Consider the following 9,388-nt stretch of genomic DNA (forward strand, 5'->3'; position numbering starts at 1 on the left):
TGTAGAGAGCAAGACAGAAACCAGAAAAGCTCCTGGAAGCTGGAAGCAAAACTCCACATCCGTGAGCAGGAGCCTCGCGGCAGGAATGGGTAGGAAGGAGCCAGCTGGCCCACTTGACTATATTGGCAGCCGTTCCAGCCACTTAGGTCCTAGAGGGATTTGCCTGTCATCTATTTGTGGAGCACTCTCTATGTCCTAGACACTGACTAGGCATTGAGGATCCAGTGGGGACAGACACACAGGACCCTGCTCTCATGGACCACACCTGCGAGGGGAGAGACAGCCCATGCTCTAGTGCCAGAGGGTACTGGGTGGGCCTTTTCTGCTGCTCGAATTGGTGGCTGGACTCAGAGCTAAGGAAAAAGGGCCTTGAGTACCCCATATTCTAAAACAAAGGAACCATTTGGGACTAGGCCCATTTGCCTACAGGATTTATTAAGAGATGGTTAAAGCAATTCTGCTATGCCCCCAAATCTCCCAGCACCCCTTCCTCAGTCTCCATAAGCAGAAGACGGGGAAAGGGGAAGGAAGAGAGAGGGAGATTGGGGTCACTGGAGTCCTGGGGTGCTGACTCCCTCCCCTCCTCTCCCTGGATCTGGATTTGCTGTTGAGATCAGCCCATGCGCTGTCCGGACAGGGAGGTTGGGGGAGGGCAGGATTGAAGAGGCAGAGACAGAGAGGGCAGGGACTCCTTGGGGCACCCAGCAGTCGTTGCCCATGGGTCAGGTGGACATGGCGGAAGGTGCATGTCCTTGAGCTGTCTTGTCCATGTCCCCCCAAGAGAGAGGCCTGCAGCTGTGCAGACCCACAGTCGGTAGGCTGTTGGGTGGAGGTTGGGGCAGTGGCTGAATGGTGGGGTGAGAGATACAGAGCTGAAGAGACCTCTCACATCAGGGAACAGTGGTGCAGGGTGGCCTTGTGGTGAACCCACAAGAGAGTTAGCATCTGAACGCCATCATGCCAGGAACATTCATAGCCAGAGAAGAAATGGCCACAGCTGACAGGGACTTTCCTGAAAGCTCTCCCTCCCCCTCTGTGTGAAAGAAGAGAAAAGGGGAGAGAAAAGGAGGAGGAGAGAGAGAGAGGAGTGGGGGTACAGGGGCAAACTACACCCCTCCCCAACTCCCCTGGCCAAATCCAGACCCTGCCTGGGGAAGGGAAATGGTTAGTCTTGGTTAGATGGACCAGCCTAGATGGGGCTGGGCCTTTAATAAGCTAAAGCAGCAGGAACACTGGAAGATCTGCCCATGATACTGTTATGGGACAGAAAAAGGAGAACCAACATAGTTCATCTAGAAGCAATGATGGAAGGGGGAAAAAAACTTGCTCAATAAGCAAGTTACCCATATAAACAAATACATTAATAAGAAAATGTCTTGCTGCCAAAATGTGTTCTCTCATATTAGAGATACTCTTGAATTATTTTACATTCCTCCTCTTAGGAGGTGAAGTGTCTTCCCTCTCTTTGAATCTGAATTGGCATGGGTCTGCGTTGATCAGTAGACTATAGCAGAACACACCCTATACTTGTTTCAAGTCTAGCTTTCAAGAGGACTGGCAGCTTCTACCTTGGTCTGTTGGAACCCTGTGCTATCATGAAGTCACCATGTTGGAAGGAAGCTCAAGCTGGCCATATAGAGATGTGGAAAAAGAGAGAGAGAAAGAGAGAGACTCAGCCAACCCCAAGCTATTCCAACCCCCAGCCATTACAGTTATCTTAGCAGATGCCCCAGATCTTACAGAGCAAATACAAGCTGTATACACTGTGCCATTTGATTTCCTTGACACACAGAATCATAAAATACTATAATAACAAATTGTTTTGAGGTAGTTTGTTATTCAGCAATAGGAAACCAGAACCAAAAATAAGGAAAGGTGAAGAGACAGCATTGGGGGGAAGGTACTCTAGGTCAGGAAGTCGTGGATGGTATCTCTGTGGAGATGACATTGATGGTAAAGTTTGAAGGACAAAAAGGAGTTGGTCATGTAAAGATCAGGGATAAGAGCACTCCAGAGGGCACAGCTGGTGGAAAGTGCTGGAAGGAACACCAGTGTGGCTGGAGCATGATGGGCACGGAGGGGGGATATGGGATGTGATGTTGGAAGTAGCCAGGAGCCAGAACATAAAGGGCTTTGCAAGTCAGGGTAAGGAGTTCAAATGTTGTTATAATATGAGATAAACCACTACAGAGTTTCAAACAGGGGAATTAAATGACATTAGATACATTTTTTTCTTTTTGAGACAGGGTCTCACTCTGTCACCCACGCTAGAGTGCAGTGGCACAATCTCCGCTCGCTGCAACCTCCACCTGCTGGGTTCAAGCGATTCTCATGCCTCAGCCTCCTGAGTAGCTAGGACTACAGATGCACACCACCACACCCAGCTAATTTTTGTATTTTTATTAGAGACAGGGTTTTGCCATGTTGGCCAGGCTGATCTCGAACTCATGACCTCAAGTGATCCGCCCACCTCAGCCTCCCAAAGTGTTGGGATTATAGATGTGAGCCACCACACCTGGCCATTAGGTACATTTTTGAACAATCACTCTGCCCACTATGTGGAAAATGGTCTCTAGGAGTGTAAAACTCAGAGTACAAATACCACTTTGAAGGCTGTGGAGAAGCCAGGCAACCAGTTATGGTGGTTTGGTCCAGGGAGAAGTAACGAGGACAGAGAGAAGTAGATTGTTTGGTCTTAATTATGCATGTGGGCTGGTAACCCTGATCATTTATTCACTCATGAGCATTTTTTGAGTCTACAAGGCCTAGGTATTTTGTAGTAGATACATGTATGACAAGGCAAAGTATATTAGCAAGCAAAAGTCTTCCCTATCTACTAAAGAAAATTCTATTCTGCAATAAATAAGGAGAATAAGGAGAGAGATCATAGCTGGAGAGGCTAAGCTGGTCTACCTAACAGCTAGGAAAGAGAAAGCAAGCAGGGAGGCAGAGGGAAAGAAAAGGCCTCGGGGCTGGGACTAGAGAAGGAGTTTGGGGTTTTGCTGTGGAGTCTCTATTGATATAAGACAGTTTGGGGAGTGGAAGAAGGGCTTTGAGGAAGCACTGTCACGCTCCCTAACATTGCAGGCCCGAATGTTCTTCGAGAGATGCCCACTCAGTGAGACACTAGGCAGAGACTGAACCCAGGGGAGCACCTCGATTAGCTAGGGTTACGCAGAGAGAAATAAGACATTGTCGCTGACCTTAAAAAGTTCGTCAGCAGAATTGGATATACACAGGTGATTAGAATAGAAGGAAAGCAGGCCATGTAGCTAAACGAATGCAGCTGAAGCACTGCTAAAGACACCTGAGATGACCTGCAGCTGGGGAAAATCAGAACTGGCTTTGCAAAGCTGGTGGCATTTGAGCTGTGACTTGAAGAGTAAGCAAGATTTGGGTCTGGGGAAGCCATTCTAGGTGGAGACAACCTGTTAACAAAGACCCCAGAGCTGGCAAAACCCCTACCTGTACAGGGACTCTCCAGCGGTTCAGTTTGGCTGATGCTTAAGGCAGGTAAAGCAGAGGATGATGGCTAAGGCTGGGAGGCAGGCTGGGCCCCGGGTGCCATGTTGGGGAGTTAGGGGTGTGCTAGGCTGCAAGAGGCATGTTTTTTAAACAATAATGTGGCCGGGCACAGTGGCTCACACCTGTAATCTCAACACTTTGGGAGGCCAAAGTGAGAGGATTGCTTTGGCAATCAATTGAGGTCTTCACAAAAAAATTTAAAATTATGGCTGAGCAGGGTGGCTCACACCTGTAATCCCCGCACTTTGGGAGGCTGAGGCAGGTGAATCACTTGAGCCCAGGTGTTTGAGACCGGCCTGGGCAATATGGTGAAATCCCGTCTCTACAAGAAATACAAAAATTAGCCGGGTGTGGTGGCGCAGGCCTGTAGTCCCAGCTACTCAGGAGGCTGAGGCTGGAGAATCTCTTGAGCCTGGGAGGTGGAGGTTGAACTGAGCTGAGATCGCGCCACTACACTCCGGCTTGAGTGACAGAGTGAGATGCCATCTTAAATTAAAATTAAAAAAAAAAAAATTAGCCAGGTATGGTGGTGCACACCTGTAGTCCCAGCTACTTGGGAGACTGAGGCAGGAGGATTGCTTGATCCCAGGAGCTTGAGGCTGCAGAGAGCTATGATCATGTCACTGCACTCCAGCCTGGGCAACAGAGTGGGACCCTGTCTCTAAAAAAAAAAAATTAGAAATTAAACAATAATATGATATGATCATGGAATTTAGGGCTGAAAGAAAGTTTACAAATAATCCATTTCCACCTCCTCATCTTATAAATGAAGGAGCTGAGGCCCAGGCTGGTCCAAAGCCATGTAAGTTAAGTGAGTCAGAATTTAAAACTGTACCATAAGTGACTGACATGGAATTGAATCTGAAGCCTGTGCTCACTGCCCCTCACCATCTCACCTCCTCCTGAGGATGGAGATCAAGAAGGGGAGTGGGGCGGTAGGGAAGTGAGCTGGGTCTGCTCCCAGTCTGAGAGGCAGGCCAGACCATCTGCGGGTGGATTGGGTGGGTCAGCAGAAGAGGCCCCTCTGAAAACTCTGGTGGGAACTCGAGGCTCCAGACAGGGCGGTGACAGGCCAGAGCCTTGGTGTGGAAAGATGGCTGTCTGTCAGCACCAGATCCCAGCAGCTGTTTCCCTAAAGAAGCCGGACCCTTCCTTTTCCTGAGGGAAGCCTGGGGCGCTCTCCTTCCCCCTGACCTTGGCTGTGACTGAGGCCGAGGAGGCCCCACCTCAGAGGCTCCAGGCCGAAAAGATGGTTCTTTTCTAGTCCCTGAGGTAACTTTGTGACCGTGGAAACCCTCAAGCAGGCAGGTCAGGCGGGGAGGAAGTTGAGGGCTCCCTCGCAGAGGTGGGTTCCCCCAGAGGTGTCGCCTGGGTGGCGGGAGAGGGTGCTGCCATTCTAGTAACTTCTCCCTGCACCACTCTCTGCAAGGTTGTTCCACTCCTTGTCCTCAGTGGCCTCTCCACTGCCACCCCCAGCCCTCGGTCTTCCCCTTCTCCTTCTCTCTTCTCTGAGGCCCTGCCCCCGCACACCCAGCCTGGGCCACCCAAGAGTCACCACGTGGGCCACAGCGCTGGGTGTTTCCAGACATGGGCCACCTGACGTCCACAGCGGGGGCCTGAGGCTTAGGCTGGAATAGCGGTACCCTCTCTCCTCCTCTCCCTTTCAAAGCCCTCTCTGCCACAAGCCTCTCCTGGGGCCTGAGAAGCCGTCTCACTTGCCAGACACGCTGGAAGTCCTGGGAGGGTGAGAAATCTGCCCGAGGAATTCCAGCCTCTCGGAGGAGGTGGCGGCTGACAGCTGGCCACGGCTGCTGTGCAGAGAAGCTAAAGTTGAGGTTTTGGGTTCACAAGGGGTGCCAGGCACATCAGGGTCCAACCCGGGGGGTCCTGCAGGTCCCCATGTCAGAACCTGGGGTGCACCCTGGAGCTGTCGCTCCTGGATTAGCTGGAAATACAGCTTCTCTCCAGACATGGGAGAGGCAAAGGAGGTCACAGGATTTTCCTCTCACATCCAAACCCAGGAGGCTCTGGGTGCCTGGGATCCTTCTTAGGAACCAGCCCTGGCCAGTCAAGATGAGCTCCAGCAGCGGAGAAGACACACAGGCTGCTTTACTGAGACCTTCCTCTTTGTGTGTGTGTAGAGCTATCTGCCCTTCCTCTTCTTCCCCCTAGAATAAAACATGCCCACCCTCTTAGGAAAAGACTAATTGGTATGTGGCTATGATATCAAGTGACTCTTAGAACCAATTATAAACCTGGTTTATATGGCCATGTGTTTCAGTAACTGTGCTGCTGAAACTATGCACTCAATCAGGACTAGCCCCACGCTTCTGAAAATAACCAGTCGGCAACAGCCGCATGCCAGTGACTGTGCCAAAGATCAACCAGCACACGTTGACCCATCCTTGAACCCCACACTTCCCAAAACCTATATGGGATTAATTCGCTGCTTTGCTCAGAGACGCTGTGCCTTGCAAGTACAGCTGTCCTTTGCTTAAGCATGCAATAAATTCAGCCTCTTGTTTCAGATAATGAGTGGTTACACCTTTCTTCAATACCCCCCAAAAAAATCTTTCTTATAATCTATCACAAATTTTCCAAAATCCAAATAATAAGCAACACTTTGTTTTTTCCAGCTTTGGTACAAAATTGGGGCCAGAAACTCCTCCCCCTGGTCTCTCTCTCTCTGATCCCTCTGCCCTCCTCCCAGGACCCAGCTCCCTCCTGGGAGACTGTGGTGGACCCTCGTGTGTCCCCACGTGGAGCACCTACAAAACAAATACATTTCCCTTTTGATAAAGTGGATCACATCTCTTGGCATAATTTTTATTATGGTGCATTATAGCCAAAGACCCCACTACCACCATCACCACCAGGGATGAAGACAGGGAAGAAAGGAAGAGATGAAGGAGACACCCTGTCACATATACTCAACTCCCCATACCAAAATGAGATCATAATAGATTTGTTATTTTATAACTTGCTTTCTAAACTTAATATATGATACACTGGCCGGCTGTGATGGCTCATGCCTGTAATCCCAGGACTTTGAGAGGCTGAGGTGGGTGGATCACCTGAGGTCAGGAGTTCAAGACCAGCCTGGCCAACGTGGTGAGACCCCATCTCTACTAAACAAAAAAAAAAAAAAAAAAAAAAGAAAAATTAGCCGGGCGTGGTGACGGGTGCCTGTAATCCCAGCTACTCAGGAGGCTGAGGCAGGAGAATCGCTTGAACCTGGGAGGCAGAGGTTGCAGTGAGCTGAAATCGCGCCACTGCACTCCAGCCTGGGCAAGAAGAGCAAAACTCTGTCTCATACATACGGAGTTGTATTTCCCTTCTGCTACAATATGATTTTTAAGTCTTGAGTTGTATTGCATCATTTGGAGATCCCATAATTTGATTAAAGGGTCTATTGTTGGATATGTAGGTCCTCTTTTTTTGGTGTTGTTTTAATAAATAATACTGTGATAAACATCCTTGTGGATGTGTCTCTGTGTGAAGAGGCTTTTCCCATCACAGAAATAGGAATGGCAGCAAAAAAAATCAAACCCATTCTCCCTCCAGGTGCCTCTCTATCCCGGTCTTGTGCTTTAGAGCAACACGTTTTGAAAGAGATGTGTACACTTTCAGTCTCTTTCTTGGCAGTTCCACTCACTACTGTAACACAGCCCCTGCTAAAGTGACTCTAGGGACCTCCCTGGTGCCGATCAGCATTTTCCATTTTCATCTTACTCAGCAGCACGTGTGGCTCTTAGAATACGCTCCCAGTCCTTTCCTCAGCCTGGAAGATTCCATGAAGTCTGATCCCTGTCCTCCTTTGCAGCCCTGTCTCTTGCCATGCCCCCTCTTTCTCTAAGGGCCAACACACTTGTCTTTTTCTCAGTTTCTGGAATCTGTAGTGCCCCTCAGGACCTTTGCTCACACTGTTTCCTCTACCCGGAAATCCCTTCTCCCTCCCACAGCCAATCCCTCAACTCTGTTGACTAACAGATACACATCATCTGTAACTCAGCTAAAAGGTGCTTCCTCAGGAAATCCTCCCAAACACTCCTCCGCATCACGCTGGGTCTGGTCCACCACTAGAGACTTAGGGAACTCCGTCTACTCCCTTACAGCTCTCCTCACTATATTATGAAAAATAAGTATATAATCCCAAAAATATATTCAATAATTTTTTTTTTTTTTAAAGAAAACAAGGTTTTACAGGCTGGGCGCTGTGGCTCACACCTGTAAACCCAGTACTTTCGGAGGCTGAGGCGGGTGGATCACTTGACGTCAGGAGTTCGAGACCAGCCTGGCCAACATGGCGAAATCCTGTCTCTACTAAAAATACAAAAATTAGCCAGGCATGGTGTCGCGCACCTGTAATCCCAGCTACTGGGGAGGCTGAGGCAGGAGAATCACTTGAGCCCAGGAAGCAGAGGTTCCAATGAGCCGAGATTGCACCACTGCACTCCAGCCTGGGTGACAGAGCGAGATTCTGTCTCAAAAAAAAAAAAAGAAAAAGAAAAAAAAGAAAACAAGGGCTTGCTACATTGCCCAAGCTGAATTCAAACTTCAGAGATCCTCCCACCTCAGCTTCTCGCCTCAGCCTCTCACCTCAGCCTCCCACCTCAGCCTCTCACCTCAGCCTCCCGCCTCAGCCTCTTGCCTCAGCCTCGCACCTGAGCCTCTCGTCTCAGCCTCCCGCCTAAGCCTCTCGCCTCAGCCTCCTACCTCAGCCTCTCACCTCAGCCTCTTGCCTCAGCCTCTCAAGTAGCTGGGACTACAGGTTTGAGCCACCACACCTAGCTATTCCATATATAATTTTTTAAAAGTAATTTTAACATTACAAATTATATGCCAATATACTTTATTGTTTAAAAGCATAGAACAACTACAGGTGTTATAAAGCTCTAATTGACCGCTGCCCACTCTCTTCCCCAAGAGGTCCCTTCCCTCACTCCCTGGAGAACGCCACTGTTAGGGGCTTAATGTAATCAGTATAGTGGTCCAAACTTGGGTTCTGGAGCCAAACTGCCAGGGTTGGATTCCTAGCACTCCCAATTCCTAGCTGTGTAAGCCTTAAGCAAGTTACTTAACCTCCCAGTGCCTCAATTTTATCATCTATAAAGATTAATAATAGTAACTAATAGTGTGGTTTTAGGATTTCAGTAAAACTAGGCACCGTGGCTCACGTCTGTAATCCCAGCACTTTAGGAGGCTGAGGCAGGTGGATTGCTTGAGGCCAGGAGCTCGGGATTAGCCTGGGCAACATGGCAAAACCCTGTCTCTACTAAAAATACAAAAATTAGCCGGGCATGGTGGCACATGCCTGTAATCCCAGCTACTCAGGAGGCTGAGGCAGGAGAATTGCTTAAACATGGGAGGCGGAGGTTACAATGAGCCGAGATCATGCCATTGCACTCCAGCCTGGGCAAAAGAGTGAGACTCTGTCTCAAACAAAACAAAACAAAACACACCCAGAATGTCTGAAGTGGCTGTTAAATTACTCCTCCCTTTTCCAGCTACATCTCTGTGTGAGGCCAGATTTTCTTCACCTACTTCAACCAGAACAACTCATCACAGCAGATTGAACACAGAAGCAGATATGAGAGCACAGAGGTCTTCTATCCCTAAGGTCAGCATTAAAGAGGTTTTCAAAAAGGAAGATAATTCTACTCCTGTCACCGAATACTTTTAAAATATTTTCATAAAACATTTATGTTACCATATGTTGGATTTCTTGTTATTTTTAAATAATGAAATATCCTTAAATGTCTTTTATGATTTCTAATAAATATCAATAGAAATAACCCAGATAAACAAAAGCTCTGTGTTGATGAGACCAAAAAGTTAAAGAACTACTTCTTTCAAGTCTGTG

This window comes from Symphalangus syndactylus, chromosome 8 (genome assembly GCF_028878055.3).
Source record: "Symphalangus syndactylus isolate Jambi chromosome 8, NHGRI_mSymSyn1-v2.1_pri, whole genome shotgun sequence".
Lineage (NCBI taxonomy): Eukaryota > Metazoa > Chordata > Mammalia > Primates > Hylobatidae > Symphalangus > Symphalangus syndactylus.